The sequence below is a fragment of the Carettochelys insculpta genome, chromosome 1 (assembly GCF_033958435.1).
Source record: "Carettochelys insculpta isolate YL-2023 chromosome 1, ASM3395843v1, whole genome shotgun sequence".
Taxonomy (NCBI): Eukaryota; Metazoa; Chordata; order Testudines; family Carettochelyidae; genus Carettochelys; species Carettochelys insculpta.
Genome location: NC_134137.1, coordinates 246304264 through 246319993, shown reverse-complemented (window position 1 = coordinate 246319993; position 15730 = coordinate 246304264). Strand labels below are relative to the sequence as shown.

At 42.3% G+C, this 15730-nt stretch overlaps 1 protein-coding gene across 3 annotated transcripts in view; it reads left to right on the top strand.

Annotated features, from left to right (window-relative positions):
- Positions 1-15730, top strand: part of ARHGAP8 (Rho GTPase activating protein 8) — a 218876-nt gene that overhangs the window by 69451 nt on the left and 133695 nt on the right. The window lies entirely within an intron of this gene.

Sequence of the window (15730 nt, the reverse complement as noted above, 5' to 3'; positions counted from 1 at the left end):
GAGCACCCACGGGGACACATCTCGAAAAACCATCATTACTACAGGTGAGTAACTTCTCTTTATGTGGGGCATTTCCCAAAGCATCTATTGTTTCGGAGAGATATGCAACCCCATCTTCGGTTGTCAGAGAGGTACATCTTACTAGATCATTGTGTGCTTTGTACCATACATCAGGGCTTAAATTAGCAACTTCTCCCTCACTATTCTTGCACACCCTTCCTTCTCATATTCTGTATCTGGCAACTTTCCACCAATGTCATCTTTACCAGGTGGGGAGGGCTCAATCATGTCAATTAAGGTGTTTATTGTGAACACTGCAAAAAAATGAATTTGTGGCATAAATAAACCTGGCAATGTTTTCATGTATGGTGTCTTGTTGGTATTTGCTGGGCTTTACTACAATCCCATCCATTGTCGTGATTTTACTGAATGATTGAAATCTTTTGTTTGCTACTGATACTTGGGCTACAGTGGTGGATTTCTTTGGTATTCCCTCCTCCTGCCCTCCCCCCAACAAGTTATTAAATTAATGTACATTATGGGTGCTACTACTGAGTGGTTCATCTCTGTTTACCTATTCCACTATATCCTGTGCTCTACTGATTTTTTTTTTTTTCCCCTTGTGGGTCCGGGACTAATTGGCCCAAGAAGCTTTCATTTATTACATCCAGAAAGTGTTTTTTTTTTAACGTCCCATCCTGGTGAGACTTTTACCCAGTCAATATGCAGATAGGAAACCTAAAAATAATGAGGGCTTTCATTGTTTCTGTAGCCTTTATACTGTCAATGAACATTTCAGTCACTGACACCACCCTATCCCTGTGGCCAGTAGGATGTTCCTATTGCTCTACTCTTATTATTCAAGAAGGGAATTTCTCTCTATAGAAATTCAATGGTACAATTTGGTTCTGCAGTGGTAGCATTGTTCATTGTACTATTTGGTACAATCTGGTACCAGTTTTACTAGACTACATTTATTTGGAATAAATAAATATGGGAAATGTCTGTCATTGCTAAGGCAACTTTCCTAGATTTGTGGTCCCATCTCTTATGACATTGACTTCAATGGGAAATCTCCTGTTGACTCCAGCCCTATTGCTTTAACTGACATTGTAGAAAATATAATACAATGATCAGCGTGTTTTACACTGCTGAATCAATGCAAAAATATTTTAAAATACTAGATCTTACAAGAGTTTATTTGCAAATGGGTATTAGCTACAGCAATTATAAAATACCTTTGATCTGCAACATGCAGCCAGCAATTGAAATGCTATCCATGATCTTAATTAAAAAGTAAAACAATTAATTTTCCTGGCACTATAGCATTTCCTTCCCTGCATCTGCTGGTTGGTTGGCTTTTTTTTTGTTTGTTTGTTTGTTTTTTAAATTGAAACTTGTACTGGGGATAAAACGTGCTGTGCAATGTACATATATTGCAGTGCTTAGAATAAACCTGAAATACAGACAGAAAATCCCAGAGGTTTTTGTGCAATCCTGTGTTTTAAAGTGCACAAATCTTAATATGGACTGTACATATTATATGCTGCTTCTCAGTGGGGTAGCAGCTTCTTGTCAGCAAATAATACACAAGAACATTTTGGTTTCATAGGAGAATTGGCTCCACACAATCTGTTCCTGCTGATAGTCCGGATGCTGTCACAACCAATAATATGCTGAGGTCTCTTCCTTGACAGTCTTTGCTTTAGGTGTATCTGCATGATCTTGGGTGATTGATGCAAGGGCAGCACTTAATATCCTCACATGCCCCAAGAGGGAAAATCAATTTCATTCCCTGAAATGGCTGAGTGTGCAGTTTGGCTTAATGATTTCAGAGATTTATGCTTGAGTGAGAAGTCCAGGCCAGACTGACAACGGTATTTAGGCACCTAAAGATGCACACATCTCTGAGTGGAATTTTCAGAAACACCTAAACTGGTTAGTTGTCGAGTTTCAATGGGAGTTCAGTGCCTGCTCTGCTCAGGCACTGCTGGAAATCTCATTAGACATGTATCTGCATCTCCAAGCAAGTAAATACCTTTGAAAAATCTGTTCCTCATTCAGCAACTGACTCCATGCAATCTGATGCCTGCCCCCATGTGGAGCCCCTTTGATATTAATGGAGTTCTGCAATGTCGGGACAACTTAAGGACTTCACTATTGGACCCCAAAATAGTAATCTTTGCACTTATATAGCACCTTTTCATCTGAAAATGTCCAAGTAGTTTATATAGTGTTTGTCCTTTCAGACTTTGCATGGGCAGGTAAATGTACTGAAAATAACTGTAGAAACAAAACAAGCCTACATCAGGCTGTCACCTGGCTGTTCCGTGCTAAGAGATAGGAAGAGAAATCTATAAAGAAACTCATCTTGAGTTCAAACCAATATGAAAAAGCATTAGAAATGAAACTCAAAGTTGCTGTTTGTGTGCGTGTCACTATAGTGGTATATATTCTCTGTGTGATTAACTTAATTTAAAAGGATATAGGCCTAAATTATTGCCCCAGATGTGAACTGCACCATACTTTGAGACAGTTGGGATTCAAAATTTGTGGCAGAGGCCCAGCTGCATGACTCATTTCTTTGTTGAATGGTTAGAGCATTGGCCTTGTAAACCTAGGGTCGTGAGCTCAATCCTTGAGGGGGCCTTTCAAGAATCTGGGGCAGGTTAGATTTTTAAAAAAACAAACAAAAAAAAATGGTCCGGGAAGGTGATAGGTCCTGCTGTGAATGCAGGGCACTGGACTCGATGACCTCTGAAGGTTCCTTCCAGTTCTATGATATGAAGATGATGAAGTGGTCTACAGAAACTAGAAAACCTATGCCTCATCTTAGAGAAATGGTGCCCCTTTTTCTCTCTGCACCTTTTCCTCTCATTACAGACCTCTTCTCTAGTGGTAGGTGGCATCTAGTGCTGAGGCCAAACTGCTTACACCCCAGTGGGTCTTGTTCTGCCCTTCGTCTCATTTCTTCTGGGGGTTTTGGGATCTTTAGAAGCTGTCACTCTGGGTGGAGGAAACTGGAAGAAGCAGTGACTTTTACTTGATTATACTCCTCTGGAGAAGGGATATGGTGACAAATGCAAGAAGCACCATTTTTCAAGCAGGGTTTAAGCAGGTTATTTGTATTTATTTGAAATTCCTAAACACTATCAATCCATAAAATAAAGAAAAATAAAATAAAACCATTCAGACCTGAAACACTTCAAAATATAAATTGAATCACTGAGGCGTATTTAGGTTGCATTTCTTTTTACATTGATTTCTGTACAGAATGAGCATCCTTCTCTTCTCATTTACTTCTTGACAATTTCACAGGAAAATGTAGCCGCCACAGGAATTTTTCACTTTATTTATGTTTTAAATTGTGTAAATGCTAATATAAGGGACTATCTTAATGCTCTAGGTGCCCTTGACAAAATATAAAAATGCATCCTAAATACAGAAATTTAAAATAAGATGTCACAAAGTTCCCATTATTTTTTTTTCCATCTGTGTGCAGATTTTTTGTGCACTGGGGCATGTATGAATGTGCACCACCAGTAAAAACAATAAGCCTCATCATGAATACTCTGGCATTTGAATCTGAGTGGCCACGCAAGCGCACAGCTTACAGGGAGAAATAATCACAAATCTCACAACCTCAAACATTTCTCCACCCTTACAATTACAATTCCCTGCTGTGTCAAACCCCAGTTTTCGAGTGTCTGATTGGCGGGGGGGAAGAGATCTTAGGGTCAAATTGTTTCAGACTGAATGGGGTAGTTTATTCCAAGCTGCAAGGCTCTAACTCAGCAGATCTGGCCAGCAGTATCCTCTCAGTCATACCAGTGGAGCTCTAGTTTTGTTTTGGTCATTAATTTTTAATATATAGTGGCTTTCTTCAGAGTTTTATTACAAGTTAGACTGGTATGGAAAAAGAACAGGAATTTTTCTCAAAACAAAGGAAGCAGTCCTGTAGCACCTCAAAGACCTAACAATATTATTCATCAGGTGATGAGCTTTTGTGGGAAAGACCGACTTCTTCAGAATAATGAGTGGGGAAGAGGGGGCAGGAACGCAGGGAAAAAAATGGGAAAAAAAGCCCCAGCGGAATCATTTAAATAAGAGAGAAGGAAGGGATAGGGGGAGAGAAACAAACCTCTGTAAGTGTCTGTTAAGTGGGATGTTTGCCACCATTGTGAATATCAAAGGTGGGGAAATTATCCTTGTTGTGCATAAGACATTTGAGATCTTTATTGAGTCCATGGCGATAGGTATCAAACTTAAAAATGAATTCCAATTCAGATGTTGCCCTTTGTAATCTGGTATTAAATGATTTTTGTTGTAATACACAGACCATTAAATCATCAATAATGTGTCCTGGCAAGTTAAAGCTCTCACTTACTGGTTTATGGATATTCAGATTCCTGATGTCTGATTTGTGTCCATTCATTCTTTGATGAAGGGATTATCCAGTTTGTCCAATGTACAAGGCAGAAGGTCTTGCTGGCACAGGACTGCATTTTTTCTTTTGTGAAGATACAGACTAGCATGGCTACCTCTCTAAAAGTACTGCATTTAGCTGTTTGGCGTGTAAGTCCATCAACTACATGAAAGCTTGCACAGATCCAGGCAGACATCATCTTCCTCTCTAAAACGGAAAAACATGGACCTCATGCCCAAGGGACTGGAAGTGAAAAACCCATCACAATCAACATACTACACTGATTACAGTGAGAGACTATGCCACATACTCTCAAAGAAACTGAGGAACCAGCTAATCAGTGTCCTGTACAACAAACAGGAGAGAATCAAGAATGACCTCTTTGACCTTGAAACTCTCATCAGGAGCCTAACTTCCACACAAGGTGCCACGCTGTGGGACTTCAATAACACAAGACAAAACATCTATAATATACACTTCTACTCCCTACAAAAGAGAAAAGGGTAATAAACTATCTAAACTGTTACTATCTAAACTGCTTCTTGCCACAGGGAAGTACAACCATGACAGCCTCAACTCACTGGATAATATTGTTTATCTTTCCAGCTACAAACTTAGCCCAGCAGAAGTGTTGGTCTTATCCCGGGGACTTTCTTTCTGTCCAACCACTCCCACAAACTCAATACAACTTTGTAGTGACCCTGAACCCTTCTTTCACCATCTTCGGCTGAGGGAATACTTCCAACACATCAATGACCATCAAGCTGACCCTCTATCACAAGAAGAATTCTGTGTGGACTCCCCTTCCACCCACCCATGACAGTCATAAAGACATTCTGGACTTCTGTAATAAATACTTCCTCAACCCTGTAGAGGCTGACATTGTGTGCAAACACCAAGTGACAGATGATCTCAGCAGTGCTGAAGGCAATGCTGTCCAGAATCTCAAAAATAACTCTGACATTATAATCAAATTGGCTGATAAAGGGGGTGCTGTAGTCATCATGGATAAACCAGGCTGTGAACAGGAGGCAGACAACTTCGGAACACTATGTCGTACAGGCCTCTTTGCTTTGATCCCACTGAGGAATACCAAAAGAAACTCCCTGCCTCTACTCAGCACCAAATTCATAGACACGCCTTCAGAACCCCATCCAGGATTATTCTGTCTGCTACCCAAAATCCATAAACCTGGAAACCCCAGATGTCCTGTCATTTCGGGTATTGGCACACTTACTGTAGCACTATCCTGCTAGGTTGACTCCCTCCTCAAACCCTATGTTACCGGCACTCCTACCTGTCTCCAAGATACCACTGACTTCCTGAGGAAATTACAGAACATCCAAAATCCTCCTAAAAATAACATCCTGGCCACCATGGATGTAGAAATGCTTTACACGAATATTCCACATGAAGATGGACTATAAGCCATCAGGAACACCATTCCAGATGTTACCGTGGCACATCGGGTGACCTGAGCTGTGCAACTTTGTCCTCACCCACAACTATTTTCAATTTGGGGACAATTTATACCTCCAGATCAGCAGCACTGCTAAGGCATCCATATGGCCCCACAGTATGCTAACATTTTTTGGCTGACTTAGAACATTTCCTCAGATCCTGATCCCTGATAACTCTCCTATACTTATGCTACATCAGTGATATCTTCAACATTTGGACCCATAATAAAGAGACCCTTGAAGAATTCCACAGGGATTTTAACAATTTGCACCCCACCATGAAGCTCAGGCGTTACCATTCCACATGAAAGAGCCATTTTCTGGACACCACAATACAAATCACTGATGGTCAAATCAATCCCACTTTATACAGGAAACCCAATGACTGCTACTCTTACCTACATGTCTCCAGCTTCCATCCAGGACACATCACGCAATCTATCATTTATAGTCAGGCTGTAAGATCCAGCCACACCTGCTTCAATTCTACTGATAGAGACCAAAAACTTCAATATGTCTACCAGGCATTCATAAAAATTAATTATCCACTGGGAGAAGTAAAGAAGCAGATTGAGAGGGCCAGAAGCCAGCTACTTCTAGATAGGCCCAAGAAGGTTAATAACAGAACACCACTTGTCATCACCTATAGCCCTCAACTCAAACTCCTCCAGCAGATTATTGACAATCTGCAGCCGATATTGGAACATGATCCTTTACTCTCTCAGGCCCTAGGTGACAGGCCTGTTCTTTCCTTCAGATAGCCACCGAACCTCAAGAAAACTCTCACTACCAGCCATACGCCATACCTCAGAAATGCAAACCCTAGAACCTTTCCTTGCAACAAACCTGGTTGCCAGCTCTGTCAGCATATTTACACTAGTGACACCATCACTGGACCACCTAACCATGTCAATCACACAATCAGGGGCTCCATTTCCTGCACTTCCACTAATGTGACCTATGCCATTATGTGTCAGCAATGCCCCTCTGCCATGTACATTAGACAAACTGGACAGTCTCTGCACTGAAGGATGAATGGGCACAAATCAGAAATTAGCAATCTGAAAACACGCAAAAGGGCAAGTGAGCACTTTAACTTGCCAGGACAAACTTAACAAATTAATGGTCTGTGTATTGCAACAAAGAGATTTTTAACACTAGATTACAAAGGAAGACATCTGAATTGGAATTCATTTTCAGGTTTGATATCTATCACCGCAGACTGAAACATCTCAATTTTCTTATGCGTTACAAGGGCAATTTCTCCATCTTTGATATTCGCAGAGGAGGCAGACATCCCATGTAACTTAATAGACACCCACAGAGGGTTTTTTCTCTCCCTCTCACCCCCCCAATTTAGCAGATTCCTCATTTTTTTTCCCCGTGTTCTTCTACAGATCTGAAGTGGGTCTTTTCCACCAAAGCTCATCATCAAATAAATAACATTGTTAATCTTTTAAGGTGCTACAGGATTATAGAATCATAGAATGCTAGGATTGGAAGGGATCTTGAGAGGTTATCAAATCCAGCCCCCTGCCCTCATGGCAGGACCAAGTACTGTCTAGACCACCCTGATAGACATTTATCTAACCTGTTCTTAAATATCTCCAGAGATGGAGATTCCACAACCTCCCTAGGCAATTTCTTCCACTGTTTGACCACCCTGACAGTTAGGAACTTTTTTTTAATGTCCAACCTAAACCTCCCTTGCTGCAGTTTAAGCCCATGGTTTCTTGTTCTATTCTCAAAGGCCAAGAACAAGTTTTCTCTCTTCTCCTTATGAGACCCTTTTAGATACGTGAAAACCACTATCATGTCCCCCCTCAATCTTTTTTTTTTTTTTCCCCCAAACTAACCAAGCCCAGTTCTTTCAGCCTTTCTTCATAGGTCATGTTCTCTAGTCCTTTGATCATTCTTGTTACTCTTTTCTGGACCCTTTCCAATTTCTCCACATCTTTGTTGAAATGTGGTGCCCAGAACTGGACAGAATACTCCAACTGAGGCCTACCAGCACAGAGTAGAGTGGAAGAATGACTTCTCCTGTCTTGCTCACAACACACCTGTTAATACTTCCCAGAATTATGTTTGCTTTTTTTACAACAGCATCACACTGTTGACTCATATTTAGCTTGTGGTCCACTATAGCCCCTAGATCCCTTTCTGTCATATTCCTTTCTAGGCAGTCGCTTCCCATTCTGTATGTGTGAAACTGATTGTTCCTTCCTAAGTGGAGCACTTTGCATTTGTCTTTATTAAACTTCATCCTGTTTACCTCAGAGCATTTCTCCAATATGTCCAGATCATTTTGAATTTTAACCCTATCTTCCAAAGCAGTTGCAATGCCTCCTAGCTTGGTATTATCTGCAAACTTAATAAGCATACTTTCTATGCGAATGTCTAAATCGTTGATGAAGACATTGAAGAGAACCGGTCCCAAAACAGAGCCGTGCGTAACTCCACTTATTATACCTTTCCAGCAAGATTGAGAACCATTAATATCTACTCTCTGGCTGTTTCTACACAGGCCACTTCCTTCGGAAGTCTCATGCTAATACACGGAGTGAAAGATGCTAATGAGGTGTGGATGCAAATTCCTCGTGCCTCATTAGCATAACGTAACGTGATTTGGAGTCCAGAAGACCGTTCTTCTGGACTCTAAAATGCCGTGTAGAAGCGCGGCCCTGCAGGGGGGCTTCCGGAAGGAAGTCCTCCTTCCAGAGGCTCCTTCTCCCCAAAAATTTGGGAATATCAATATCTCAAAAATTTGGGAAGAAGGGGCCTCTGGAAGGAGGGCTTCCTTCCGGAAGCCCCCCCACCGGGGGCCGCGCTTCTACACGGCATTTTGGAGTCCGGAAGAACGGTCTTCTGGACTCCAAATCACATGACATTATGCTAATGAGGCACAGGGAATTTACATCCACACTTCATTAGCATCTTTTGCTCTGTGTATTAGCATTCCACTTCTGAAAGAAATGGCCTGTGTAGAAACGGCCTCCGAGTAGGGTTATCCACCCAGTTTTGCACCCACCTGACAGTAGTCCCATCTAAGTTGTATTTGCCTACTTTAGTGATGAGAATATCACGCAAGACCATATCAAATGCCTTACTAAAATCTAGGTAAACCACATCCACCGCTTCTTCCTTATCCACAAGGCTTGTTATCTTATCAAAGAAATATATCAGGTTGGTTTGACATGATTTGTTCTTTATAAATCCATGCTGGCTCTTCCCTATCACCTTACTGCCTTCCAAGTGTTCGCAGATGATTTCTTTAGTTATTTGTTCCATTATCTTTCCTGGCACAGAAGTTAAACTGATTGGTCTGTAGTTTCCTGGGTTGTTTTTATTACCCTTTTTATAGATGGGCACTATATTTGCCCTTTTCCAGTCTTCTGGAATCTCTCCTTTCTCCCATGATTTTCCAAAGATGATAGCTAAAGGCTCAGGTACCTCCTCTATCAGTTTCTTGAGTATTCTAGGATTCATTTCATCAGGCCCTGGTGACTTGCAGACATCTAACTTTTCTAAGTGATTTTTAACTTTATTCTTTTTTTGTTTTATTTTCTAAACCTATCCCTTTCCCACTAGCATTCACTATGTTGGGCATTCCTTCTTCATACTTCTGAGTGAAGACCGAAACAAAGAAGTCATTAAGCATCTCTGCCATTTCCAAGTTTCCCGTTACTGTTTCTCCCTCCTCACTGAGCGGTAGGCCTACCATGTCCTTGGTCTTGCTCTTGCATGTAATGTATTTATAGAAAATCTTTTGTTTCCCTTTATGCCCGTAGCTAGTTTGAGCTCATTTTGTGCCCTTGCCTTTCTAATCTTGCTCCTGCATTCCTGAGTTGTTTGCCTATATTCATCCTGTGTAATTTGTCCTAGTTTCCATTTTTTGTATGATTCCTCTTTTATTTTGAGATCATGCAAGATGTCCTAGTTAAGCCAAGGTAGTCTTTCTTGCAATATTTTCTGTCTTTCTTATGAAGCATTTTGGGCCCTTAATGATGTCCCTTTGAAAAACTGCCAACTCTCCTCAGTTGTTTTTCCCCTCAGTCTTGCTTCCTATGGGACCTTACCTACCAGCTCTCTGAGTTTACCAAAATCCGCCTTCCTGAAATCCATTGTCTCTATTTTGCTGTTCTCCCTTCTCCCTTCCTTAAAATTGTAAACTCTGTGATTTCATGATCACTTTCACCCATGCTGCCTTCTATTTTCAAATTCTCAATCCACTCCTCCCTATTTGTTAAAATCAAATCTAGGACAGCTTCCCCCCGGTAGCTTTTTCAGCCTTCTGAAATAAAAAGTTGTCTCCAATTCAGTCCAAGAACTTATCGGATAGTCTGTGCCCCACTGTGTTCGTTTCCCAACATATATCTGGATAGTTGAAGTCCCCCATCACCACCAGTGCTTCTTTGTTCTGTGAAGTTACAGACTATAACATGGCTACCTCTGAGGAATATTTTTGTGTCTCAACATTTCAGTGAAGTTGGTATTATTATAGCATTGGTATAGGTGGAGAAATTGAGGCACAGAGTGGTTATTGTACTCAAGACCACACAGTAAATCAGAGCAGAACTGGGAACAGGCTCCAAGCGTCATGACATCCGGTAGTCTTTTCTGAGTGTAAGGTATCCCTGCCTTCTCCCAGTGAAACAAAAACACAGTCATATAGCAGGTTTAAGACTAGCAAAATAATTTATTAGGTGATGAGCTTTTGTGGGGCAGACTCACTTCTGCTGTACTGGAGATTCTCTCCATGTGCCAGTGTTGATGGTGGACCAGGGATCGTGGATTGAGACTCATGAAAGCAGTATTCTCCGCTTTGCTACAAGTCTGCCACGTAACTTTTGGCAAGTCACTTCTCCTCTGTTTTCTTATCAGTAACATTGGGGGTACTGCCTACTTCTTCTGTAAAGCTATGTAAACACTGTATAAGACCTGGGTGGTATGCAGGGAATCTAATACAGGCAGGAGTTCAAAAGAAATAATAGAAGTCTTTATTACCTTAACTGGACACTGGGCATCATTTTCTGTTGTTCACAGAAGTGATCTGAGAGAGGAAATGTAGCTGTCTTCAGTGCTAGCTGATACTAGATGGCCAAAGGAATGTGTAGAAACCCTCTTTGAAGTGCATCTACTGCACCTACTTTTGCTAATACAGGTTGACCCTCTCTAATCTGAAACACTCTTGTCTGGCAGTATCGATAATCAGGCATGAGTTTAGCTAGCTGGATGACCACTTATCATAAAGTTTTTTTACAGCCACCAGTCCTGGCTCTCAGTGTTCTGTGCCATTACCTAGTTGTAATTTACCCCTAAATGTCTTCTAAAAGCCCACTAAGCAGTGGAAGCGTTAGTAATGCTGCTAGACCAAATTGACTTCCTGTGGTTCAGCAAAGTCTCTTTTGGCACCAGTCAGGTCCCAAGGATGCAGGACGAGAGAGATTCAGCCTCTACAATGTTATGTTTTTTATGTGATTGTATTATATGAATGTTATGTACGAATGTGAGGTATCTGTCAAACATGAACAAACAGGTCAAATAGTGGCAGGATTTAGGAAAGAAGTCTTCTTTGTAATTTCATGTTTATCATTCATTTAATGCTTAATTGTTAGATTTGAATAAGTTGTAACTGTTTTGGGAATTTCAGATAAAAGGCACTTAAAAATCCCTCAAGAAATAAAGTAGTGATGTGTTTAAACACAGACTACTGATACGAACCAATTGTTCCATTGCCCTATTCTTTCTGAAGTAGTATATGAATACTCTATTTAGTATTTTAATCAGGATATTTTTACATAAAAATTCCATTAAATATTAATTTCCCCACCACCACAAGGGGGTGGTTTTGCAACAGGATACTCTTCTGCAGCAGAACCCTGAGGTACAAAAGAATATAGCTACAGGGGAATCCAAATATATGTAGATAATGAAAATGGCCATGTATTGGATAAAAGAAATTTTCACAATACAAAGCTATTCAGTACAAAATAAATGGCTTGCCTTATGTTGACTGAAAGCATGTTAGAACCCAATAGATTGAAGACCTTGTTTAAGAAGAGTTCATCTGTGTAAAATATGCATGGTTGTGTTGCTGAGAAGATTGTTAGCTTAGTATTTCTGCTTTGGCGGAGTATTGGTTGCACGTGTTAGAACATCCTGAGAACCAGTCTTAAACTTTACTCTCCTAGCTTTCCAGATGTATATATTGTGACAAGTCCCTTGTCAGCCCCCTTGGGGTCCTTCACTTCCTGGTGGGTTCTGGTGTGTACCTCAGACACTCACAGTGGCCTTTCTGCTGCTTTGGACCTTTCCATAGGCAAGAGTCTCCTCTTACTGAGCCATTTTCATCATAGGCAAGTCCCAGGCTGGGGGAACAAGCCCCCTTTAGTAGGCTTGGTTTGCTCCTGACTTCCAGTAGGGTAGCTTTTCAGGGGAAGGGTAGGGAGAGCCCAGGCCTGCCCACTGCTCAGGTGAGAGGCAGCTGATGGGCTTTATCTCAGCGTCAAACATAGGGGCCTTTCCCCTGGGCCACTTCTACTACCACTTCCTGCTAGCATCTTCCCCTGTACGTGGCTGTGCAGCTTTGCCCCTCTGAACCTTTAGTTTCTCTTCCTTGTATGCCTCTCAATTCCTTCCCCTCTTCTGCCTGGGGAGGGGGGATGCCTTTTTATAAGGAGCTGGGAGGCCTCAATTGGCAGCAGGTGCCCGATTAGCCTCTGTTGTAAGCTGGCTCCTAATGAGCCAGCTCTGCACACTCTGCAAGCCTGCACACTCTGCAAGCCTGGGTGGGGAACAAAAAGGATTGATCCAGCTCCCAAAACACTCTCCCTCCACCAGGATCTGACAGCATGCAGCCTATGGTTGACTTCAGTATTTATTCCCTAATTTATTTTGTTTACCAGTTCCACCCCTGCTTCCTTCTCTTCACTCTTTATTCTGCTCCTGTGATGTGAAACCCAAACTTTTTGGAGACTTCAGTGGGAATAAGAGCAGGAGCTATGTGTAATTTACACTGAATCTTGAGTTTAGAAAGGGTCTCATGTGAATTAGGCCCATTAAAATAGTACAGGGTATCTCAGTGACTTTAAAAGAAATGCCTTACTATTGTAGTTAGCCACCTGTTACCACGTTATCTGAGCACCCAGAATCTTCAGTATATTTGACTTATGCAGAGTCTTTATTTTCCCAACTTCCTTGTGAGGTAGGGCAGTAGTATTGCTTCTGTTTTAGATATGGGGAACTGAAGCACAGAGACTAAATAAAGGCTACATTTTTAAAAGCACATTTAGGTACCTAATGATAACAAATAGGTAGCTAACTCCCTTTTGAAAGTCCCACTAGATGCCTATCTGCATTTTAGGAATCTGATTCTCATGGCAAATTGGGATTGAGACTCAGGTCTGACACCTGCCTTTCACACACAGATCAATCAGGCTTGAAAGAACAGACTGAAATTGCAGCAAGGTTAGGTTGGACATTAGGGAAAACTTCTTAACTGTCAGCGTGGTTAAGTATTGAATTAAATTGCCCATGGTGGTTGTGGAACGTCCATCTTTGGGAGATATTTAAGAAGAGGTTGGATACATACCTAACAGGGATGGTATAGATCAATGGTTCCTAAACTTTTTGGCATCACGACCCCTTTTGATTTTTGAGAAACGCTCACACCCCCACCTCTGCTTTACCATCATCCAACCCCCTTTTTAACAAACAATTCAATTTGTAATTTAAAATAAACAAAATCTTGATATAAAAATGTTATTTAAAATTAAAACTAAGCACAAATAGGGTTTTTTTGTCCCAAAAATTTAATAAAAGCCTAATTTAACATCAGAAACAAATGAATTTAATGTGAAAGATGCTGCTGCATTTTCTTCATAAATTGGGAAATCCTAGGAGACCAACTATGGACCATCCAGGCTAATGGCACAGGCCCCACCTTGTGGGTGCCTGGTGCAACCCAAGCTGGCCAGCTGCCTGAGCCCCGTGCTGCTGGAGCTGCCCGCCAGAGGCCCTCCCTTCCCCCATCCAAAGCTAGGCACTGCGAGCCCCACATCTAATCCCATCCTCCTCCCCTCCTCCACCCACACTTGCTCACCTTTGCAGGAAGCAGCTGTCTCCATGTGGGTCTTTGCCGGCTGCCTGCTTTTTATAGTGGCTGAGCTGGTTCGCCCATGTGACGTGGCAGGGGCTGAGCTGGAAGCAAAGGGTGGCTCTTTCTTGGGGTGGGGGAGAGAAGGGTGGGGGGGAAGGGTCACCTCTTCCCCCTCTGGAATTTCTTCACACCACTCAGTTTGGGAAATCATGATATAGATGGTGGTTCGTCCTGCTATGAGGGTAGGGACTGGACATAATGACCTGTTGAGGTCCCTTCCAGTTCCAGTACTCCATGATTCTATCTCAGGATTTGGGCTTGCAGGCTCAGCCAGGGGTCCAAGGGTATTTCACTGTGATGCAAGTCTGGGTCCAAGGGTATTTCATTGTAGATGAAGCTCAAGTTGGGTGAACAGATTTGAGTTTGGAGAGTCTGCCAGTACTCTCCCACAAACCCCAGCCCTGCATTTCTCAGCCCTTCCCTCCCAAAAATTCACACTCTGTTCCTGTGTAGTGGCAGAGCCACTGCAGCAGAACCAGCAGCATAGGAAGTGCCTGAGCATTGTCCTAACTACACAGACATAAGCCCCATACCTCTTGTTGAAGTGGTTTTATTATGTCAGCCCAGCAGGGGAGTTACACTAGTGGAAGAGACATTTTAGTTCTGTTCACATCTGCTGTTCTGTCCCAAAAGCTGACTTTTGTTGACCCAACTGTCTGGTGTCATCAAAGCTTGAGATACCCTTCTGTGGTAATATAGCACCACCTTATAAATCCTCACACGTGCACTCTCCCAGACCACCTGTGCACTGGAGTTCAAAAAAAGGTTGTCAGAGTCCAAATAAAATCAGGTGTTTATTTGGTCCATAGGTGACTGAAATCTGAGTCCAAATTACACAGGGGGTGGCTGCGTGTCTGTGTTAGGGTCCCAAAGGCTGTCTGGCAGTCAGTCAGATCTGTGCATTGGCTCAGGATCCTTGTAAGAGGGCTGTTCTGCCTTTCCACGCTAAATCAGCAGCTTGTTAATTTTTATCACAGTTATGGCTGGTCATCTGCTTCTGGGGTTGATTAGGACCTGCATAATGATGGACTAGTGTCTTTTGCAGTTTACATACTCAGTTTCTTACAGAGGGCAGACTACAGGCACATGAATCCCATTGATAGCCCGAGTGCAGTTTGAAAAGCCCACGCTCTCAAAGTTAGACGTTATTTCAGGCCCATTTTTAACACCTGCCACCTTTGGGCACATCACAGTCCTGATCACCTCGGGAACCTTCACTTCCACAACTCCCGCAATTGACTTTCCAACTCCAAACTGGGTAGCAACACATCTGTAGCCCGTCTGAGGCAGCCAGGTTCCAGAAGGCTACGGTGACCCATTTCTGGACCAACACATTGCCCATATATCAAATACGTGAGCATGCATTGTAGTGCTGGAAGGGGTTAGGGCAGACTGATAACAACAAGCCCCCTTCCCCTTTTGTTTTTTCATGTGAGAGTTCTGGAGTCACTGCTGTTCGTTCCAGGTCCACGTGGTGCTCCAACCTCACTGCCTGCACTTGTGGCCCTGTTCCAGATTTGCTGTCTTGGGGGATATCTGCAAATGTGACAACAGATCTGAGGACCATCTGCTGGGTCACTGCTGGCATGTTAGTATCCCCCTCCAAGAGATGTCTTTGGCAAGTCAACAACAACAAAAAAACCTTGCAAAACATCCACCTGCAGCTCACAGATTTTCTGCCCAATT